We start from the raw sequence: 22,882 nt of genomic DNA on the forward strand, positions 1-22,882 counted from the left end.
ACATTATGCTCGTTACGCATAATTCCTGAAATTATGCCACGTCGTGCAATTTCAAATTCATTCAAGAAAGAATCCTATTGCAGGCGCATGAGAACAAATCAATGAACAGAATGCGAGTGGTTGTTGCTCATGACACGTACTTTTGCACTATTTTGTAGCATGAAATACATCTTCGCAATTGAAAATGGATGCAAGGATGCATTTTGCACTAAATATTGCAATCAATGCCAGATTAGCAATTTGCATATTTCAAATATTTTTTGTGTCCTTTTTAAAATAGTTGCATAATTATGCAAAAGGAAATCATGAAAAATGTGCACACTGTAGTTAATATTATTAATAACACTGGTAGTAGTTGTAGAAGAAATATTAGTAGTAGTAGTAGTGTGAGCAATTGCAGTAGTAAAAAAGGGAGGACTCTAGTATGATGAAGGTCCGGCACAGATGTTTCAGGGTTGGGTTGAAACATATTGCCACCCAACCCTGACACATCTGTGATGGACCTGTGAGTGTGATATATTCTCTGCAAATAACAGACTCCTTGGCAAGAGTCTGGCTTCAGAGCAGGAATGAGCATGGAAAAAGGGATTCTTACATTCTTGGATGAATGAAAGATGGAGGTAGAAAGCAGTGTCAGTGTCAGGGCCCTATCATTGTTGGATTTGTTAGTGTTTTCAATACAGGTGGTTTTTAACCTTTTCGAAAATGTAAAACTACCTTTCATTGATTTCTAAGCAGACTATATCCTAGTTTTAGAAGTGTAGAAAAAATACTGAGGATTATTCGGTTTTAGAAGTGTAAAAAAATGCTGATGATTATTCGGTTATTACAGAGATATGTGACTCTAAGCTGGCTCTGACAACAGCTTGGAGTAAAGGATTGTAATATTTATTGGCATTTATCACACAGTTCCTGTCAGATAGAGTGCAATCCATTTCTACCTCCTCACTCTTTGAGTATAGCAAAAAGATTGTTCAATGGGGGTACCACATGGGTCAGCAATATCACCTCTGCTACTTACCCTGTAAAGGATTCCTTTATTGAAAGTGCTGCCTGCATGAATACCAGGTGCAGTGTTTTATGTGCACTGGTGATACCCAGCTCATGATCCATCTGAATGCAAAATTAGAAGTTGCAACTTCGTCCCGAGGACTTATCTCAGTGTCTGCTAGGGATTTCGCGGTGGATATCTTCTAGTTACCTGAAGTTAAATCCTAGAATTAACAAAGTGACTCCTTGCTAGTGAATCACTGACCAACTTTTAGGAGTTATTTCCTAAACTGGTGACCATACTTAAAAATCTGCAGATCAAATTTGATCTCAAAATTAGGTCCCTGTAGTAGCCACAACCTCTGATTTATCAGTTTAAATGTCTGGAATAGATTTTTCCAAAGTTGGAAGCGTCCCTTCACACTCATGCAGCAAATTCTAGCCTTTTTGGACTATGGTAACATGATTTGTGCCTTAAATAATTACATGATGCCATTAGAAGATTCCTCCTTGACCTATTAAAATATAATCTTGTTGTACCAATATTATCTTTGCTTCATTGCTTCAAATTCCGTAGTTGTCCTTGGGTAAACACGTTGCCGCTTTGTCCCTATGTGGATATTAAGTTGGTCCTAATTTTATAAGGCAATGATATTACCACTGAGACTGATATCATCACAGGAGTTGAAATCCAGTAGATGGACAACTTTAAAGTCTAAAAATTATCAATTAAATCACACTTACCTCTGAAGCAGATAAAGTAGCATAACATGAACTTCCCAATATTGAAACTGAAATTGAACCCACATGGCAAAAGAAACATGGTATTCGTTTTTTGGGTCGAGCCTAGAGTCAGCGCACATGTAGTGCTCTGCGAGACTTGTTGTGGTAGAGTATAGACTAGAAGCCCCGCCCACTCTCCGCCCATATTTCTCATTGGCTTGTGTCACTGTTCTTTGTAAATGCTGGCTTCTGATTCATGAATAGTATTGTTAGTCCCTCCTTAGTACCGCCTTGTCTTCATTTGTAACGTCCCATGGCGACAGGCCCTTTTACTTCGTGGTTACATGGTACATGTTATTTAGTGTTGTAAGCACTCTTTTTTGCTTTGCCTCTTAATTACTTGTACGAGCATAGCGGGCGCTTCATGGAAACAGCACAGCACGTTTCAGATTTTTTTATACAGGCAGCAAGCTTGCTTGGCAAGATTAATGGTGGTCGCCTTTCTTTTATTTTTCACAGCGCAGAGCGCTGTCCCATGCCTTTCTTTTTATGTGTATTGTTTTTTTAACACAACGGCGGCACCATGGTTTCGATTTAAACATCCTGCGGGTGCTGCCATTGTACCAAAGTAATAAATAGGAAAAACAAGCATTTGCAATGCAATAGGTCTCGCATTTACGTGAGTTTGAGCTAATCACATTACAAATAACAATGCCTATTATTTTTGTTTTTGTTTTTAAAATTCAAATTTACAATGTCAATAGCTTAAACTTGCGTAAATGCGAGACCTATTGCATTGCAAATGCTTGTTTTGTTCTTGCTGTAGCTGTGGCCAAGTGCATATGTTCAGGCAGTGCAAGGGGGTCCACAGCATCATCAGTCATGGGCCCCCACCCTCTCCAAGGCCCTGCCCCCTTTTCAATGTGCTATCACAAAGTGAAAGTGAATCTAAGGCTGGTAAGTCTGATTACATTACCATAATAAGTTTGTTACTTGCGAAGCTTGCACAAGCCCTCACGTTCGCTTTTTATTACGTTGGTGACATCACACCAGACAAACCAAAATCGCAAAAACGCCGGGGAGATTAAGCCAGATAATGACCACTACCAGCCACAGACACAAGACTCACCGTCAATTTGTTACCATACCACTTTCATAGAAAACTATGCAACAAACTCAAAAGGTGCCGGGACAGAGCTTCAATAGTGTTCCATTAAAGTCTTGGTGGAGGAGGGGAAACCCCTAAGAATAGACCAGTAATAGCTAACAAGAAGCAAAGAAAGATTTTTGCAGGCACATGGAGATATGAAATACGTACAGACAGGAAACAGATGTTCCAAATGCTCTCTCCTGATAAACAGTAAAACAAAAAATGTAGGCCTACCTCTTCTTGTTTCTTCTTAACTCCTCGCCAAGACACCCTTGAACCCTCAGGTGAGCGCAAATACATCACACGCACCCATCACAAGACAATACTGCTATTTGCTCCTATTCCCCCTTAAATGTACATGGCGCCAATTCTTTGAAATGCGGGACACCCCTTTGTCGTCCCTTTACTATGTTGTGGAACGAGTCCCTACATATGTGCCCGCCTCACTGCCGGCCATAGACCGCTAGGGTCTTTGACGTTCATCCCAGCCTGGAGCTGTTTGGCTGGGAAGTGTCCTTTTCGCACCAGGCCCTGTACGGCGCCACCAAACTTCTAAGTCTTCTTCGCAGCTGGTTTAATTTAACATCTCAAACGACGCTGGAGGTCTGGGGTACATCACGCAACAGTAATGACGTCAGAGAGCATGTACAGTGCTTTAGCACTACATCTGGTTAAGCTAAGGATGCAGCTGCTGCACTGCACTGCTGTTGTGCAGCCGCGGGGACACGCTGCCCAGCCCAGTGTGGTCTCTACGTGTAGCATTCCTCGACAAACTTTATATCTCCATAACTTTTTGTCGTTTCTCATTTGCAGAATATGGCACTTTAATGTTCTTCTGACCCCATCCCTACTTTATTTGTTCCAATGAATTAAGAAGTAGAAAGCCCAGAGTAGTAGCATGGTTATAGGACTGGCTGTCAAGTGTTCAAGACAACGAAGCCTTGAACCCTTAGTTAAATATATCCCTGTGCCAAATGTGGTTATGGTCTGCTTCCCAGCACCACCCCAAACAACAGGATCCTTGTCCATCCCTCCTTCGCTTTCGGGGCTGTCACTGTAAGGGAGCTTTTCATTGGGCTTGTCTACCAGGGTGGTTTTTAAGCAGGAATGAAGGCAGGCCTCCGTGTTGGCATGTGGTTCATCATACGCCAGTCGCCCGGGCGTTCTTTCTCTGAAATAAATGAGCGCTGTGACCCTGAAGCGAGCGCCGTGCTCAGTCTTAACGTAAACAAAAACAAAAAGAGCACGGTGTCCTAGAAGCGGGCGCCCTGCTCAGTCTTAAAGTTTAAAAAAAGTAAAAATAACGAGCGAGTGTCCCATAGCGCTGCAGCCGCCATTGTCGCTATTAGTGTGCATTTTAAAAATAGTGCTCACTCACCAGATAAAGCCCACCATGTAATGCTGCAAGTAAACAATTGAGTCCGGATGGGCGTGGCCAAAAGGAGATAGGGCTTTAACCAAGAATCCTCATTTTCAATCGGAGGCCAGCGTTTAGCATAAATGATGACGCCAGCCAATCAAAATGATGGGTGGCGCTTCAAGTCCCCTTCAGAAATCTGATTGATCACAAGACGCCTCGCAGAGCGAGAAGCGCATGCCTGCTCCAATGCTAGGCGAGACCTAAAACATCTGGAGACTTGACAAGAAGCAGATCTGCTTTTACTGCAACATTTCCTGTATTTTAAATGGCTTGCGCTATTTTTGTTACTATGAAAATGTAAAAACTCCACCCTCTTTGAAGTGCAAATACTAAATTGCCTCCCTTCTAAATGGTAGTCTGCTAGCACCGCCCATCCTTGGAACTCAAGCACAGTCAGCACAAGCTTCTCCTGCCCTTCACTACCCCCGCCCAGAATTGTAACCAAACACAGCAGCATCAAGATGAGGGACAAATAACCCCAGATCAAATGTTTAACCGTTTGTTCGGGTCAGATTATATATATATATTATATATTATCCATAAACAATAATCTGAACAATATTTAAAACCTCTGGGTGCTTTTGGCTTCTGTTTTTGTAGATTGCTGACGATACCTTGCCGAGTTTAAAGCGCCCAAGCCATTGCTTCATGCTTCAGTCAGTGGCGTTTATAATGACAAAAATCAATACTGTTTCAAAATTTGTCAAAAAACACAAAGCGAGGAAATTTTAATTTGTCAGAAAAGCAAAGCGAGAGAAATGTAATATTTTCTCTTTTTCATCAGTCGACCTCGTCAACAGCTACTCTGGATTTTTCTGGCCCTCTCGGGTCCACAGGCCCAACCCTGCTTTAGCTGGCGTTTATTTCTTTATGTCTATGCCCGACATTTTACTGTAAAACTATTCTTTAACTTTTTTAATTACTTCCATGTATCATTTTCTGTATTTTCCTGACGCTTTTCATAAAACTATGGGGCATATTATCAAGCCTGTGCGCTAAAATTATCGCCGCTTTATCGGCCGAAAACGGCCGATAAAGCGGCGATAATGGGCTTGATAATATGCTCTGTGGAATTCCAATCGAAGCACATGTTAGATGTGAAGACATCTAACATGGGCTTCGATTGGAATTCCACAGAGCATATTATCAAGCCCATTATCGCGCTTTATCGGCCGTTTTCGGCCGATAAAGCGGCGATAATTTTAGCGCACAGGCTTAATAATATGCCCCTATGTATTTAAATAAGCACGTCAATGGGCACGGAGGTGGAATTGCCGAATGCGTTATGAGTCAAGCAGGGTATTTTGCACCAGTCTATTCATTAGCACCAATGTGTGGTATTTAATGAGGGAATAATCAGCTAGATTCATCAAAGGCCCGTTTTGCGAGTCAGTAATGGCGATTATTAAGGAATCGCTATTACAGACTCGCAAAACGGGATTCATGTCCAAATCGCAATTTATTTAGCGATTCCTACAGCTCCCTTATTTGCGATTAGCTAATTGCTAATCGCAAATAAGGAATAACTCCCCATTCATTCCTATGGGCCTAAAGGCCCAAAGGAATGAATGGAAAGACATATCAATGTGCGATTCGCATTTTGAAATTGCGATTTCAAGGGTGCAGGGGTGTCCAAAGGACACCCTGTAGCACCCCTGAAATGTAATCTACATTGGTGTTGCGCACACACATGTCCTTTGGACATGTGTGTGTGTAACATGCAACTTAGAAAAATGCATTTAAATGCATTTTTCTAAGTTTTTGCTATTTACCACGAGGTTTGACCTCGCGGTAAATAGCGGCCCAAAATTACGATTTCGCAATTTTAAATTGGTTCATGAATTGCATTTAAGGAATCTCAAATAGAGATTCCTTAAATGCAATTCCTCGCACATGTGCGAATTCTTTAATAGCGATTTTTGCATTTGGGATGATGAATCCCAAATGCAAAAATTGCGCTCGCAAAGGGCCAGATTCTCAGAATCTAGCTGAATGTTATTAAGATTTACTGATGCTCATACGTGTGTGATGGAGGTGAATCATCCTGTAAGTGGTATTTTGTAGCACCACTGTAATTATGTGACAGGGGAGGCCCAAATTATGCGGCAGGGTTATTAATGCAGCAAGAAAAGGCACATTTTGCAGATTAATGCGACACATTTTCTGGTAGTATTACTTCATTTTGTTGTAATTTTGGTACATTTTAACACTTTCTAGGTAAACGTTTCACCCCTTTAGTACAGGTTTATCTCCAAAATACAGCAAAAAAAGCAACCTAAAGCTATCTAGTCAAGCTTTGAAACTTTGTGTAACTTTTCAATGAATTCATCTATAAATCTTTTTTTTTTTATTAAAGTCTGCAAATCATGCAGGCGATGATTAATTAAATATGAGGCAAATCAATAATTATGTGTCAACCGCCTTGGATGCAGAATGGATTTTTACGGTGTTCCTGGTAGTACGTCAGCTAGGGTTGCTGACGTACTAATTCGGGTGCGCTTCTGCTCAATCTAGCCTGGCTCTGCATTATCTAATGTTCACCATGGTCGGATAGCAGGTGCATGAGCAGGCCCCAAATTTCACAGTGACCTTCTGGGAATGAATACACCAGATCGACATTATTAGTGGGGAGTATAATAGCTGAAGATCATAGAGGTGGGTGATAGATATAGCTCTTATCTGGCTAGAGACTAATTTTGTGAGGAAGTCAATAGATGTACGTGTTTTGTTTAGCGCTTGGACGCCCTTGGGCAGCAACCGCGCTTAACAAATCGAAAAATAATAATAATAATAGTTTACATTTATAACGCTCCTGGTTGAGCATTTCTTCACAGGAGGACAAGTCAAAAGATATTTATCTAAATGATAGCATTTCCCAACTGCGGGGCATATCATTAAGGGCATTATCGCCGCTTTTGCGGGACGTTTTTCCCGCTAAAGCGGCGATAAGTTTATCGCCCTATTAGCAAGCTGTAGCTAACAACAGTTAGCGACAGCTTGTAGGCGATAGTGACCAGTTTGGGGCCCGCTTTGCATGTCAGTGATATTTATTGCGAATGACATGCAAAGTGGGCGTACCCAAACTGTTAGCGACTGAAAGCAGTCGCAAACATCGCTATCGCCTATTATCAACGCAGGCGAAGTGATAAAAAAATTGCGCTAATGGCAAATATCGCCAAAACCTAACGCCTGCTCAGACCACTTCTTAACCTGTATATCCAATGGGAGGTGGACATTCAGGTTAAGACCATATTGGCCACTGTTGTTAGCGACAGCTTGCTAATAGGGCGATAAAATTATCGCTGCTTTAGCAGGAAAAAGTCCAGCCAAAGCGGCGATAATGCCCTTGATAATATGCCCCGCAGTTTCCCTCTCCTGTGCCATCAAGGCTGAGAAAAGCTATGCCAGTCCAATTGCAGTGCAACACAATTGTACCTATAAGTTCCTGTACTGACCTCCCCTCCCTACTCACTTTTACCAGTCTAGCTCCCCAACGTCACCATCTAAAGGAGGGTGTGTTCTGTGACTGCTCCCATCCCTAACTCGGAAATTCGATCCCCCCACAGCAGTGTGCTCCCATCTCTTAACTCGGAAAACTCGAACCCCCCCAACAGTGTCAACCGGACGTGCCCAGCTCCATGTTAAAAGCCCCGCTCAGGCAAATGCAACATGTAGACCGCATGAAGTCTGTTTACCACCCATACAAGTAGGTGTGCTTCTGAAGGCACATAGCTCATTTTCAAACATTCTCCAAGGAAGGTCCCTTTTTAGGTCGAGCCTAGACTCGGCGTGCATGTGCTGCTCTGCGAGACTTGTTGTAGTGGATTATGGAATAGAAACCCCTCCCACTCTCCGACCTTATTCGTCATTGGCTTGTGTCATTGTCCTTGATAAATGCTGGCTTCTGATTTGTAAATAGGCCCATCTCTTCCTTTCAGTTGCTTTTTGTTAGCTTTTTAAAGTTTACAACATTTTCTTTCCAGAAGTAATTTGTTCAAAGCAGTGCTCAGCTGCCGCAAAGAAGGGTCGTTGTTTAATTCATTTTTATTATGGACGAGATTAACTTTCCTGTGTTCACAGCTGAGTATCTCGCTGCTGTTTACGCATGTTCCTGGCATGTGAAGTACGCGCTCACTTCCCATCCTCCCTAAGAAAGAGCTGGTTCCCGCACTCCCTCATTCTCATGTGATAGTTATCAGAAGCATTGTGCGCATTGCCAGAGTGGCAAATCATCATTATCTATGGATCATCATTGTCCATTGTAAAGACGATAGATACATTGCTGTCACTCAAATAATACTAAAAGTAAAACAATCACAATGCCACACACGTTTAGTAATTATATAATTACTGATGTATTATTAGAACTTAATTGCGAGTTTCAAGCTGGTAAATTCAAAGAGAAGGCTCATAGCTTATTGCTTCCAAATATATATCACCATTAATGAAAGTTAAATGAGAAATTTGCTGGTATTGTGCACTAAAAACCTACATATAAATTAGCATGTTTTATTTCCTGTAAAACTAAAGCGATGATGAAATCTGTATAATTTAATGTAAGTAGATACGTTAATGAGAAATATCGTTATAGCATATCATTGTCATTAAAACATTTATAATACTAACTTTAGGTCACTATGAATACGATTTTTGTTTCTGCAAATATGGAGGTGATGAGAAAGTGGGACATTGATTCAGACAGCTTATAATTAATGATTTGCTGATGGCCTTTTCGTTACAGTATTTCTTGCATACCATCATGATCATGATAACATGTATGTTGCACTTACAAGATGTGGCCCTGCATTTGAGCTCTGTGGAGTAGATTAATTTTTTGGTCTGGCCCAGATATATATTAGGTGTCTCAATAGTCTACAGTAATAAAAAAGAATTCTAAAGAAGCATTTGCGAAGTTGGAGCTAAAGCAATACAGTCTGCACTGTCGGCGGGCAGTATACAGCGCATGTGGGGGGTTCCACTGTCTGCTTTTCAGTTTTTAGTCCTAACCCCCTCCCCCCCTGTAGTGCCTACAACTGTAACTCCCAACTACACTACAGGTGAAGGAACCCCCCCCCATCCCCTCATCCCTCCCTCCCCCCCAAGTGTCATCAATCGTTCCCGGTCATGGATTGGGTCCGTATGATTGCAATCAGATGGTCCTAGGTACCTATTGTGTGCGTGTGACTGGTGGTGGTGCTGGTGCCTCCTGAACAGCAGAAGTGTCGGGCGTCACATCTCGTTCATCCTCCTCGTCATCTAGTGTGCTGTCGCGTAGTGCCTGTACAAAAATTTCCCACTCCATAGCCGCCTCCAGGGCCCGCTCGTCTGCTCTTCTACGCGCCAACTGATACCTAAGCGTGCTTTCGCTCGACGCCCATTTCAAAAATTCCGCAAGCCATCGCCGATGTGTCGGGCTCGTTTTCGATTTCCACCCCCTCGTTAATTCCCGTTTGGCTAATAGGAGGCCCATGTCGACGAACCTGCTCGACATCTTATTTTTAGGTGTGTGCGGAAACCAGTGGAGAATGCTGACAGCAGTGGTATAATGAAGGTCTCTGTCTGCGGCCTCATTCAAGGTGTCGCCGACATCTCTCCAATAATCTTGTAGGTGGGGGCACTCTCTGAGCATGTGAAGCAGATCCGCCCCCAATGCATTACAGCGTGGGCAAGCGGCTTCCTCTGCCCCGAAATATTTCTGAATGTTGCCCGGGGTGAGGTAGGCTCTGTGGAGAATATAAAAATGGATGAGCTGGAAACGTGCATTTCTCGTGCTCTTCCTAGCCCGACCCACCAGTTGTGTCCACGTGGCGTCTGGGATCTCCATTTGTAAATCTGATTCCCATTTGGCCTTCAGAGCAGTCAGTGGTTGCAGCGTTTCCCTCAACATTCTCGAATATAAGCACGTAACCGCCTTATAGACGCCTGCCAACATCATCGTGTATTGGCAGGCCTGGGCTGTCGGTGGCTCCGCTAGGCCCATGCCCCAGTGTCCCTGTATGGCTCGCACTACTGCCGCATGCAATAAAAACCTCGTGGAAGGTCAAAGCGTTCCTGTAGCACTTGATACGGGAGCAATGCTCCATCCTCGAACAAATCCCCCACCACCTGGAGCCCCGCCTCTTCCCAGCCCTGTAGATGGGACCAGTCGCCCCCGTGTGGGAGCGCCGTCACCATGCCGAGAGGGATCTCAGGCGCATATGGGGATTTAATCCCTGCGCGCCTCGCCGAGCGATTCCAGCACAGGCGGAGAGTTCTCTCCTCCAAGGACAGGTCTCTTAGCGACAATCTCTGTCGCAGGGCAATGAAGGCAAGCACATGACGGGGGATGCCACCGTCTCGGTCTTGTTCGGGGCCGCGGTATGCCCTCGCAATTTCTTGCGTTAGGGTCTGAAGCTGGGCAGCTAAATAATAAAGCTCGAAATCCGGGACAGCCAGGCCTCCCTCGTCCTTTGGGCGGAGCAGCGTGGACAGTGCCACTCTTCGCTGTCCCGCACCCCACAAAAAGGAGATGATCATTGAGCGCAGTTGCCGAAAAGTCGCGGCAGGGACCCAAACAGGCAAGGTCCGAAAATAATACAGCAATCGGGGCAATGCTATCATCTTAAGCAGCGATATGCGGCCCGTCATCGATAGTGGGAGAGTAGCCCAGAAGGACATATTGCCCTTAAGGGCCCGGATACAGCGTCCGACGTTCCCACCTAGCATGTCCGCCTCTTCGTGGTAGATGGGTACCCCTAGGTATTCCAAGCAGCTGGGCTCCCATCTAAGGGAGGGCCGGAGAAAGGGCTGGATCTCGTGTTTACGGAGGGGAAACAGGCAGGTCTTGGCCCAGTTAACCTTCAAGCCAGAGAGTTCCCCAAAACGCGCAAGGAGCCTTTCTGCCCCCGACAGTGCCTCATCAGCATCCTCTAAGAAGAGAAGAAGGTCATCCGCGTATAGTGATATAAAATGATGGGCACCATTGTGGGCCAGACCCTCATAGTAGATGCCCTTCCTTGCCATTGCCGCCAAAGGTTCCACTGCCAAGGCAAACAGCAGCGGAGACAGCGCACAGCCCTGTCTGGTGCCACGAAGTACTTCGAATTGGTCCGACACCAGGGTGCCCACTCTTACTCTCGCCTTCGCCTTCGCCTTCGCCTCAGTATATAATACCTTCGTCCATCGAATGTAGCCCTCTCCAAGCCCAAAGCATTGCAGCACCTTATAAAGATACTCCCACTCTAGGCTATCTAAAGCCTTCTCTATATCCACTGCCAGTACCAAGGGGGCCTTTGCCTCCGGCAGTGGGCTGCTCAACAGGCGAGTCAATCTCCTAATATTGTGGCTGGTATTTCGCTTGGGAATGAATCCGGATTGGTCATTATGGACCAGTGTCTGCATGTGTTGTAATACCCTGTTTGCTAGCACCGTGCTCAGGATCTTATAGTCAGTGGTCAGCATTGACAGGGGTCGGTAGGATGCAGCATTCGTACTCTCTCTCCGCGGTTTCAATAAGGGGATCATTAACGCTTCGCGCATTGAGCCTGGCAGACGTCCCTGAAGCTTAGCCTCAGCATAAACAATTTGAAGCCGCGGGCCTAGTTGATTGAGGTACCGCCCATAAAACTCAATCGGTAAGCCGTCCAGGCCCGGGGTCTTGTTCCGGGCCATTCGCTTCACCGCTCCTCTAATTTCTGTTAATTCTATCGGGCCTCCCAAGGCTTTCGCTTGGTCCCGGTCTAGCTGCGGCAGCTGCAAGCCCTCCAGAAAAGCGGTCGTATCCCTCCCCTTATCACCGAGATCGCTCTTATACAGTTGTTCATAATAGGCCCTGAAACTATTTAGGATCGCCGATTGCGTGGTGTGCATGCTACCCTCCCCCTCTGAGATGGCCAGAATCGGGTGGCTGCGCCTAGAGGGGTTGGCAAGCCAGGCCAGCAGTGTCCCTGCCTTGTCCCCTTCAGCGTGCGTTTTCACCAAGTACGCCTTATAGTCGTAGCTGCGAAGGCGTTCTAGTTCTATCGCCACTGCCTCCCTTGCCGCACAGAGGGCTTCCTGGAGGTCAGGCCTATCTGGGCGCATCTGCTCGATCTCACGCAGTTTGCGTTCCGCCCTACTCAAGTCGTCTAGCAGTGTTTTACGGGCCCCCGCAAATTTCCCAATACAATGCCCGCGGATGACTACCTTAAGGGCGTCCCATTCCGTGGCTCTGGAGGCGGTGGAACCTTCATTCGTCGCAAAATATTGCTCGATTCTCTCCCCCAACGCCTCGCGGAACGGTGGGTCATCCAGTGTATCCGGTCGGAGCTGCCAGGTCGGGACCTTAGAGATTTCAGTCATCCAGTCAAGTGATAGTAACAGTGGGTTGTGATCTGAAATCGTGCGAGCTAGGTATTCGGTGTGGGTTACTGCAGGGAGTACGAGCGGCAAGCACAAGAAGGCGTCTATACGGACGTGGAGGTCGTGGAGGCCAGAGTGGAATGAGAAATCTCGCTCAAGTGGGTGTTGCATGCGCCAAGCGTCAGTTAATTCCCATTGTCCCTGCCAGTCTAATCTGCATTTCGCTAGTCTGCGTACTGGGGATGAGTGTAACGGAGGGTGCGACCTATCTAGGTCAACATCTATGATCGAATTTAAGTCTCCCCCCAACAGAACGGGGCCTGCAAGATAACTAGCCAGTTCCCCAGAGAGCCGCGCATAATATGCAGCCTGGTCTACATTGGGTGCATACGCGCTGCAAAGCACTATGTGGCGCCCTCTAAGGGTGCCTTCCACCGCCACAAATCTCCCCTCCGGGTCCACCACCTGCCGAGAGACCTGGAACGGGGTGCCCGCTCTGATCCAGATCATGGCTCCTCTAGCGAAGGCCGAATATGTAGTGTTAAACAAGTGTCCCCTCCATCTACGCTGCAGTGCTATTCCCTCCTGTTTCGTCAGGTGTGTCTCCTGCAGTAGCGCAATGTGAACCCCCCTGCGAACTAGGTAGGCGTGAATCTTGGGTCGCCTGGTCATGGTGTGCAGCCCCCTCACATTCCACGTCACACACTTTATCACTCCTGTATTAGTCATTATCCCATGCAGTGTGGTACAATGCCCTAAAACCATATTCCCGGTTACTCATGATGACACAATCCCTCCACCCCGCAACAACAACCCCCCTCCCCCCTCCCGCAACTATGTCCTTGGCTACCCCAACTGCCTCGGGCTCCCCACCCTCCCCCAGAACAGGACCTAACTGTGCTAGAGTTGCTCCCATCCAAACCATGTGCGGGCAACCGCGCCCTCCTTCCCACCTAATCCGCAGTCTGCACTACGGAGGCCTTATGGGCCCTAAGAGGCGCGGGTTGGCTACAGGTGTTTGAAGCTCGGTCCCCGTCCCCCGCCCTCCAAAGCAAGGGCATTACTCACAGCATTAACGTCCAAGAACTGCCAGCTCCGGTCATCAGGGCAGTCAAAGTCCAAGAACCAAAGGGTAGCACTGGGTCGGCAGAGCGCTCCTAGCCTTCAACAATCTCCCCCGAGGTTTGCGGCGTGACCTCCGGGCCTCTCACGCCACCAAATTCCGACAGTTCCGTTTCAGAGTCCGTTGCGCGGGCCTCTGAGCCCGAGGCCCTCTCCGATTGAGTCAATACAGCTCCTGATACCTCAATTACCGCCTGTAGCGCGGCCTTCCGTTCACTCTCCGTCTGCGAGACCGTCGGCCCCCCAGTCCTGCGTTGGCGGCCTCGCACTCTACGAGATCTTCGCGGTGGCTGCTGTAATCGTTCCACCTCTTCTCTCATGCGTGCTCCATCCGTTCCGGCTTTGTACGTGTCCCACCAGGCCCAGGCATCCGCCGAGGTAGGAAAGAACAGGGATTTCTCATCCACTACCACCCTCAGCCTGGCCGGAAAGAGTAGCGAGTACTGCAGGCCTTCTGTTCTCAGTTCCTTTTTGATGGACAAGAAAGAGGCTCGTAATTTCTGGGTCTCGAAGGTATAATCCGGGAACAGCGTCACTCTACAATTGTCTACTTGGAAGGGGCCCGCTGTTCTCGCTCTCCTTGCAGCAACCAGTCCCTGTCCTTGTAATGCAATAGTTTGATCACTATTGGTCGGGGTGATAGTCCTGGCTTGGGCGGTGTAGCTGGTACTCGGTGCGCCCTTTCAATGGTGAAGAAAGGAGAGAGGCCTTCGGGCGCCACCTCCGTTTGTAACCAAGTGGTTAGATAGTCCACAATGTCAGGCCCCTCTTTTTTTTCCGGAAGGCCCACAAGGCGCACATTGTTGCGTCTACTGCGATTTTCCGCATCCTCCGCTCGCCTCTCGAGGGCCTGTATCCGGTCGAGAGCATCTGTTAGACGGCCTTCCACGGATTTTTGTGCTGGTACCAGCTCTTTCAGGGTTAGTTCTGTATTCTTGACCCTATCCGATAATTTTCCATGATCCGCGCGCAGTAGTCCAAGGCTCGAGGCCACCTGTGCTATGTCCTGGTGCAGGGCATCCTTTGTGGTGGTGATGGCTTCTAATATCCGGTCCTGCAGCTGCTGGAGGTCCGGCGGGGTCGGCAATGTGTCGTCGGGAGCTTCCGAACCAGCGCCCCTTCTCCCTTCGGGCCTCTGGGCTTTCCCATTTTGTCTCGTTACTCCTGGGCCAGGGCAACACAGGGACGGGTGGTACTCGCCCCAGTGAGGAAAGCAGCTCCCAGTCAGTAGGGGCCGGTGGGCCGGCGGATTCCGGGTTAACGGCCGGTTCTCGGTCAGGGCCGCTGATCCAGTGCAGCACCCAGCAGCCCGGTCCTCCCTTTTTCTTGCTGTTCACCACCGGGCAGCTCTCAGCGCCTCACATCAGTGTGATCTGCAAGGCCTCGAGGGAACAACAATTCCGCAAGCTGGTGTCTGCAGGGGGGCCACGCAGTGTAGTGTCCTAGGCGTGCGCGCTTGTGCCCACTACTCAGTAGTCGCTGTGCGCCAGTTCAGGGGGCTCGGTCCAGGAGGGTTCTCCCAATGTCGCACTCCCAAGTGCTGAATCTCTGCAGGCCCTGCCAAGCCCGGAACCATCCAGCAGCTGCCAAGGGGCAGACGCACACCACCGGGCCCTCGGCGCTCCACAGACGCGGCTCTCTCGGTGGGGCAGGTTCAAGGATAGCAGCTGGGCGCCTCCTCCCCACCCGGAGAGGCTCCTCTGCTCCGGGTCCGGTCTCCACAGCTGCACCGGCAGCCCCAGAATCTTCAGCTCACCAGGCAGCAGCAGAGGGCTAGCAGCCCCGCGATCATATGTCTCTGCAATCCCCGGCCCCGGGGTGCTGCGCCGGTGGGCTTCACTCTCAGCCCGATCTAAAGTGCACCCGCGGCCCCTTCCGCCTCCGGCCGCTCCGGGTTGCAGAAGGTCCAGGCCTCGGTACTGAAGGCAGGCAAGCGGTGGGGGAGCAGCGTCGTTCTCAGACCCAGTGGCCGGGTACAGGGGCCACCCAGCGTCGCTGCAAGCGGGGCCGCCACTCGCAGCCGGCAATATCCGCAGCTCAGTGTGGTCAGTTGAGCAGGGGTAGGCGGGGAGAGCAGCTCAGCTCGTCACTGTGTGCCCTCAGACGCTGCAGGCCGCCGGAGCCGGGGAGTCTATTTGTCCTTCCCTCGGGCGGGGGGGGGAGGGGCTCCGCCGAGGTCGCAGAGTGGCGACAAGCACAATTCCGGGGCAAGGGTCCCAGCGGCGGCCGCCCGCTCTCCCGGTCAACTCTAAGCGCTGGAACAGCCCCCGCTGGCAGACTCCAGGAAAGAGTGGGCCGGCTGGAGACTCAAGGTCGTATTTTAGGTCCCGGGATCGTCGCCATTCTGCAGGTCAGCGGCCCGGAGCTCCGCCGCCAGTGCGTCCCTTCTCCAGCGGTGACAGGAGGTCTTCCCCTCGACCAGAGTAGACACAGGAGCTTCCTTCGGAATCCCCCCGAGTTTCGGCGGGGAGTCCCAGTGCCACACCAGGATAATAGGGCGGATTAGCGGGCAGGGGGGTCGGGAGCCTCGTTAGGCTGCGACCATCTTTGCCAGCTACAAGCCCCGCCTCTCGACAAGCCTTCCAGGGATAATAAACTTCAAATCTAAGTTTGTATCTTGAAAAGGCAGGCAGGTATGATTGAGAAAAGTAAGTATTAGCAGATGTAGCGCTCTAGTGCTCCGAGGGTCTCAGGTTGAGCCCCCGGAAGCACTACACACAATGTATCACTTTCTGGCCAGGCGTGGCCAGAAAGCTTTAAATAAAGGGACCGAAGTGGCACGGCACTACCGGTCCACACCAGAGCAGCAACAGTGTGTGTGTCCCTTATTGCGCATATCTAGCGACGCAGCGCTGCAGGCCTGGCCCGGCCTTTGAACCCCCACACTGGCGACGAGGGTGGGATCCCCGTAAACCAAACGGCGCCAGCCAGCGGCGTTACCTGCCAGACCGCCAGCCGACCCGAACACCCCCAGCCGCAACACTAGAGCGGGGCACCTACGACGGCGGCGATCACCGAAAGCAAGACTACACTCACCGGTAAGCAGCGTGGGCAAGAAGCTGCATGTGGCACCAGCGGTAGCAGCGGCAGGAAGGCCCAAAGCGGAGACGCACGCCGAAGGAAGCGACCCAGCAGCAGGCCCAGCAGTGCGCGCATGCGCAGAGAGCGAGACGTCGTCACCGGAGAGAGAAGTCCTGGGAGAGCTCGAGGCCGGAGAGGCGCCTCAAACCAATCGAGCGCGAGGCCCAGCAAGCCCCTGAGAAATCCAGCGAGGCGGCCGACCACACCACAGGACAACGCAGACAAGCATAAGCAAACACAAACAGCGTCCCAACAAGCATTGGCCCAGACAAACACTAAACAAGCACAAGCAAGGGCAACCGACAATCCGTTAAACACCAGATCAAGCAAACGCCAACAAGCACAAGCAAGTGCAGCCAACAACCCACCAAACAGTGGCTCAAGCAGACGCCAGCAAGCACAAGCAAGTACAACCAGCAATCCAATAAAAAGACGCCCAAAAGGAATGCGCCAAGCTACCTCCCAGCACCAAAATGACCACAAACCCAGGAGGGGCAACTGGGGGAGCACAGCAAGGAGCCGGCCAGGCTCAGCAAGCAGGACCACCAGCGCAGGCATTAAACCTCGGAACACAGCCGCCAATACTGTCAGCCCACTCACAGATCCAGGCACTACCACCCTTCAGCGAACTGATAGACCCGGGGACAGCAGCTCCCCGATGGGCCGTGTGGCTAGGGCAGCTCAATAACTACTTCACTGCTACCAGGGAGAAAGATAACGAAGTAAAGAGATCCCTGTTGTTACATTTTGGGGGCACGGAACTGTACAAGCTATTCAAACACCTCCCAGACACGGGAGATGACGATGACTACGACGCGGCGGTCAACGCGCTGAACGCACATTTCGACCCCCAGCTAAACCCACACTATGAGCGATTCAAGTTTCGCCAATCCAGACAAAGGGAAGGAGAAACCATGGACGCGTTCCATGCGCGGCTGAGAGATCTCATAAGCACGTGCACGGATGATGACGAAAAGAAAGAAGTGACCGCACAGCTTATTCAGGGCTGCCGCAACAAACACCTAAGGACACTTATTCTAAGGCAACCGCGCATTACACTTGAAGAAATATTGATCCTTGCCAGATCCCACGAGCTGTCGGATGCACGTGCGACAGCAATGGAAGCAGCCCTGAACCCACGGGCAGAAGCAGGAACCGTGGTGAAGACAGAAAGGGTGGATGCAGTCCGCAACACCAGTCGGGGAAGCAGAGGAAGATGGCCGACCAGGACGCCACGCCGAACACCATGCGGATACTGTGGCCGAGACGAACACAACCAAGATGGCTGCCCGGCACGTGGCAAAACATGCTCAAAATGCGGAATACCCAACCATTTCGCAAGCGTGTGCAGAGGTGGCTCCCGAGGAAGAGGGGCGTCAGGGAGAAAACCAATCACAGGAGCCGTGAGACAGCTATCACTAGACGAAGCAACGTCGTCTCGATCACACAGATCGCCGAGGCAATCCAAATTCGACGAGTCCTCCACAGAGGATGAAGATGAATGCTATTACGTGTCATTCGTAAGTGAACTAAAGAAGCGGCGAAGACCCCAGCCAAAATGTCAAATACACATTGACGGATCCCCAGCGACTGGCGTCATTGACACGGGAGCCACCGTGAATGTCATGGGAATCCAACACTATAAGGCACTGAAGCCAAGACCCAAGCTAGTCCCCTCGAAGGCACGAATACTAACATACGGCAGCCAGGAACCCCTCCCGCTGCAAGGGAAGATGGTAGTCCAAGTAAAGGCGGAAGACAATGAGGTGACGACAACATTCCATGTGATAGACAAGGAAGCAGATCTACTTGTAGGTAGCAACACAGCGGAAGACCTCCGCCTCATTGCGTTTGCAAACGCTGTCAAAGCGCTCCAAACCGAAGACATCCTGGAAATGTTCCCCACACTCTTTGAAGGCCTCGGCACAATCAAACGACCGCCGATCAAACTACACATCGACCCCGCCATTCAACCAGTAGCACTGAGGCACAGAAGGATACCGTTCCACCTGCGACACAGCTGTAGAAAAGGAACTTAACCAACTTGAAGAACAAGGGGTGATTGAGAAAGTATCGGGGCCGACGCCGTGGGTATCCCCAATGGTGATAGCCGAGAAGCCACGCCAGCCAGGCAAAATCCGCATCTGCATAGATATGAGGGTCCCCAACAAAGCCATTCGACGGGAGCGGCACCTCACCCCAACAGTAGATGACATCCTTACGGACTTGAATGGGGCCCAATGGTTCTCTAAGTTGGACCTTAACGCAGGATATCATCAGCTCAGACTAGCGGAGGAGAGCCGCTACATCACAACCTTCTCAACACACCTGGGGCTGAGACGATACAAGCGACTAAATTTCGGCATCTCATCCGCAGCCGAAATCTTCCAAAACACAATTAAGGAAATCCTAACAGGACTTGACAGGGTGCTGAATGTCAGCGACGATATCTTAATTCATGCCAAAACGAGTGAGGAACACCACCGAAGACTGAAGGCCACCCTACAGAGACTCGCACAGTATGGCGTCACGTTACACAAAGACAAATGCCAATTCTTCAGGAAATCAATAGAATTCTTCGGATACGTCTTTGATTCAGGCGGAGTAAAGGTGGATCCCCGCAAATCCCATGCCATCAAGAACGCTCCAGCACCATCAACCGCGTCCGAAGTGAGAAGCTTCTTAGGGATGGTACAGTACTGTGCAAGGTTTATACCCAATCTGGCCACGATCGCAGAGCCTCTGAGAAACCTGACGAAGAAAGACAGCTCATGGAAATGGACGGAAAATGAAGACAAAGCATTTCACCGAATCAAAGAGGCACTATTGGACAGCACAACGATGGCATACTTCAACACTGCGAGACCCACCGAAGTAATAGTAGATGCCAGCCCAGTGGGGCTAGGAGCCCTCCTGTCACAAGAATCTGAACCAGGGGTGTGGGCCCCGTTGGCGTTCGCAAGCACGGCCCTAACAGCGACAGAGTCGCGATACTCGCAAATTGAGAGAGAGGCACTGGCAGTAAAATGGGCTTGCGCCCATTTTCACCTCTACATATCTGGCCACCCGTTCAGAATGGTGACAGATCACCAACCGCTAATTCCCTTATTTCGTGGCACCGCACCTCACCCACCGCCAAGGATTGAACGCTGGGCGATCCAAGTTCAACAGTACCAAATGGACCTAGTGTACCGACCTGGGGCGAAAAACCCGGCAGACTTTCTGTCTCGCCACCCCCTCACGGAAGGGTCCCACAATGCAGACCCAGAAATCCAGACCGAAGAGTTCATCAATATGCTAGCAACAAGTGCATGCCCCTGCGCACTGACCGCCAATGTCATCGTCTCCCACTACGACAGTGATGCGGTTGTCAAGAGGGTGAAAGAAGCAATACACTCTGGAACGTGGGCAAACTTCCTGAAGGATACCAATGGGTGGAACGAAGCAGACAGAACACGCCTACAACAGTTCTGGAAGATTCACGATGACCTCAGCTGCGCTGACAATGGCCTTCTACTGAGAGGAGCTCGCGTGGTCATCCCCAAAGCGCTGCAAGAGAGAGCAACCACCCTGGCACACGAAGGACACCAAGGCACCCGCAGAATGAAAGCGAGGATGCGGGAGAAGATATGGTTCCCCAACATGGAGGAGAGCGTTGAAGCCTTCGTGCGGGAGTGTCGAGCATGCCAAATCACCAGCAGCCCCGAAGTGCCAGCCCCAGTAATCACGGAAGACCATGCCCCATCGCCATGGGCATGGCTAAGCCTAGACTTTGTCAGTTTCCCAGATGGGAAGATCACAGTAGTACTAATGGACAACTACACCAAGTACCCCATAGTAGAAACAGCAGCATCAACCAGCTTCGCGAACATTCGCCCCATCCTCAGCAGAGCATTTGCCCTATTCGGCATTCCGATGGTCATCAAAACGGACAATGGGCCCCCGTTCCAGGGGAGCGAGTTCAAGGAGTTTTTGAACAACCTTGGGATCACACATCACCGAATCACCCCGCAATGGCCACAAGCCAACTGCGAGGTAGAACGCTTCATGAGGACAATAAACAAAGTGCTGCGGATATCTTCCGCAGAAGGGAGTGACCTGGAAGAAGCACTGCAAGCGTTCTTAAGAGAATATCGCAGCACACCACACAGCACCACCATGCAGTCACCATGGGCGTTGATGCTGGCCGGGCCACGGAGGGACTTATTACCCATGGCCGACAATTGGGCTCCCGCACCGTACTCGCCAGCAGACACACAGGAACAGAGAAGAAGGACAAACGAGAAGGCAAGTCGCAAGAGGAGAGCCCAAACAAAAACCCTGAATCCCGGAGAGACCGTGCTGATCCGAACAAGGAGGCCAGGAGGAAAATTCAAGACTCCATTCGAACCAGAACCCTGGGTCATCAAAGAAACCAAAGGAACAGCAATCACAGTCAGCCGAGATGGAGAAGAGGTGACTCGTAACATATCGTGGTTCAAGCAAATACCCACACCGAAAGGACAGAGCTCAGACAGTGGCCTACCTGCAGCAAGGGAAGAAGGAGAGAATACAGCCACGAACGACACCTCGTGCCTGCCCCCGGATACCGCAGAACACCCATCTCTGCCATCACCGGGACCTCCTCGAGACCAGATCCCTCCGAGAGGCAAGTGGCAATATAATCTTAGATCTAATCCACGGCCCAATCACAGACTGGCAGATTTCGCATGCTGAACTGATTGTTATGTTTATCTTGAAAAATCCAAGTTGGGAAGGGATGTAGCGCTCTAGTGCTCCGAGGGTCTCAGGTTGAGCCCCCGGAAGCACTACACACAATGTATCACTTTCTGGCCAGGCGAGGCCAGAAAGCTTTAAATAAAGGGACCGAAGTGGCACGGCACTTCCGGTCCACACCAGAGCAGCAACAGTGTGTGTGTCCCTTATTGCGCATATCTAGCGACGCAGCGCTGCAGGCCTGGCCCGGCCTTTGAACCCCCACAGCATTCACTAAAAATGCACTCACATAGGGCCTCAATACGATGCTGTCCCCCCTCGATACGGATTTGGGAGCGGCCTCCCCACAATCCTAATCATGCTATGACCTTCACCACGGCGTTTGCATCACTTATATTTTGCATTGTGGCGGGCATGCGGTCAGCAGCGCCCGCCACAATGCAAAATAGAGGGTGCAGACACATCCCTGCACTATATGGCAGGCACCCAGCAGTGCCTGCCACATGGGGCAGGGATATGTAGGGGGGGAACTCATATCCCTGCCCCACATATAGGATACATGTCCCAGCACCTGGGCTACGGGCTCCCAAAATCCATTTCTGCCATTCGTTTTACGGTGGGTTGTCCACTGCAAAACGAACGGAGGAAAGGGATATCAGAATCCCCATGGCAGTGCTTGCAAGGCACTGCCACGCAATGTGAGCCAATGTTTTTGTTCCGACAGGCGGTCGGAAAAGGACCGCCTGTCGGAACCGTGGCAGGCGGTCTTTACGACCGCCACGCTTAACCAACGATTTCCCCATCCATCATAATATAGCAGGGGGAAAACAGCAGTAAGATGGCGGAGGCCCCACTACCCACCGCGTGGCAGTGGCGGGCCCTCCACCATCATAATGAGCCCCTTGGTACTGAGAGCATGTGTACATTTCACCACTCTGTCATATAGCAACATATTAGATGGTTAATCCAGGATTGGAAAGAATACTGTACCGACTGTAGTATTTTAAAATTCAGGGGGCTTATTACCAAGCAATAGAGATAATTATCGCTATTGCTTGGTTAGAGACAGAAAATTTACCGCTGAGCTGCGGCGATTTTTATCGCAGATAAACCTTGGTATTACCAAGGTTTATCGCAAATGCGATAAAAAACGGCCGCAATGCATGAATATCGCTGAAAAGTCAGTGATATTCATGCATTACTGAGCTAATGCTCTTAGCCATGTTATCCACCTCCCATTGGATAACATGGCTAAGAACTGCTCAGGGCAGGTGTTAGCTTTTGGAGATATTCGCGCTTAGCACGAATATCTCCAAAAGTTGGTAATAGGAGATAGCGATGTTAGCGACTGTTTCCAGTCG

The 22,882-nt window shown here is 49.8% G+C and overlaps 1 protein-coding gene across 1 annotated transcript in view; it reads left to right on the top strand.

The window, feature by feature from the left end:
- CC2D2B (coiled-coil and C2 domain containing 2B) overlaps window positions 1-22,882 on the top strand; it is a 1,912,120-nt gene that overhangs the window by 1,131,614 nt on the left and 757,624 nt on the right. The gene's annotated exons all lie outside the window — the stretch shown is intronic.

This window comes from Lissotriton vulgaris, chromosome 5, assembly GCF_964263255.1.
Source record: "Lissotriton vulgaris chromosome 5, aLisVul1.2, whole genome shotgun sequence".
Lineage (NCBI taxonomy): Eukaryota > Metazoa > Chordata > Amphibia > Caudata > Salamandridae > Lissotriton > Lissotriton vulgaris.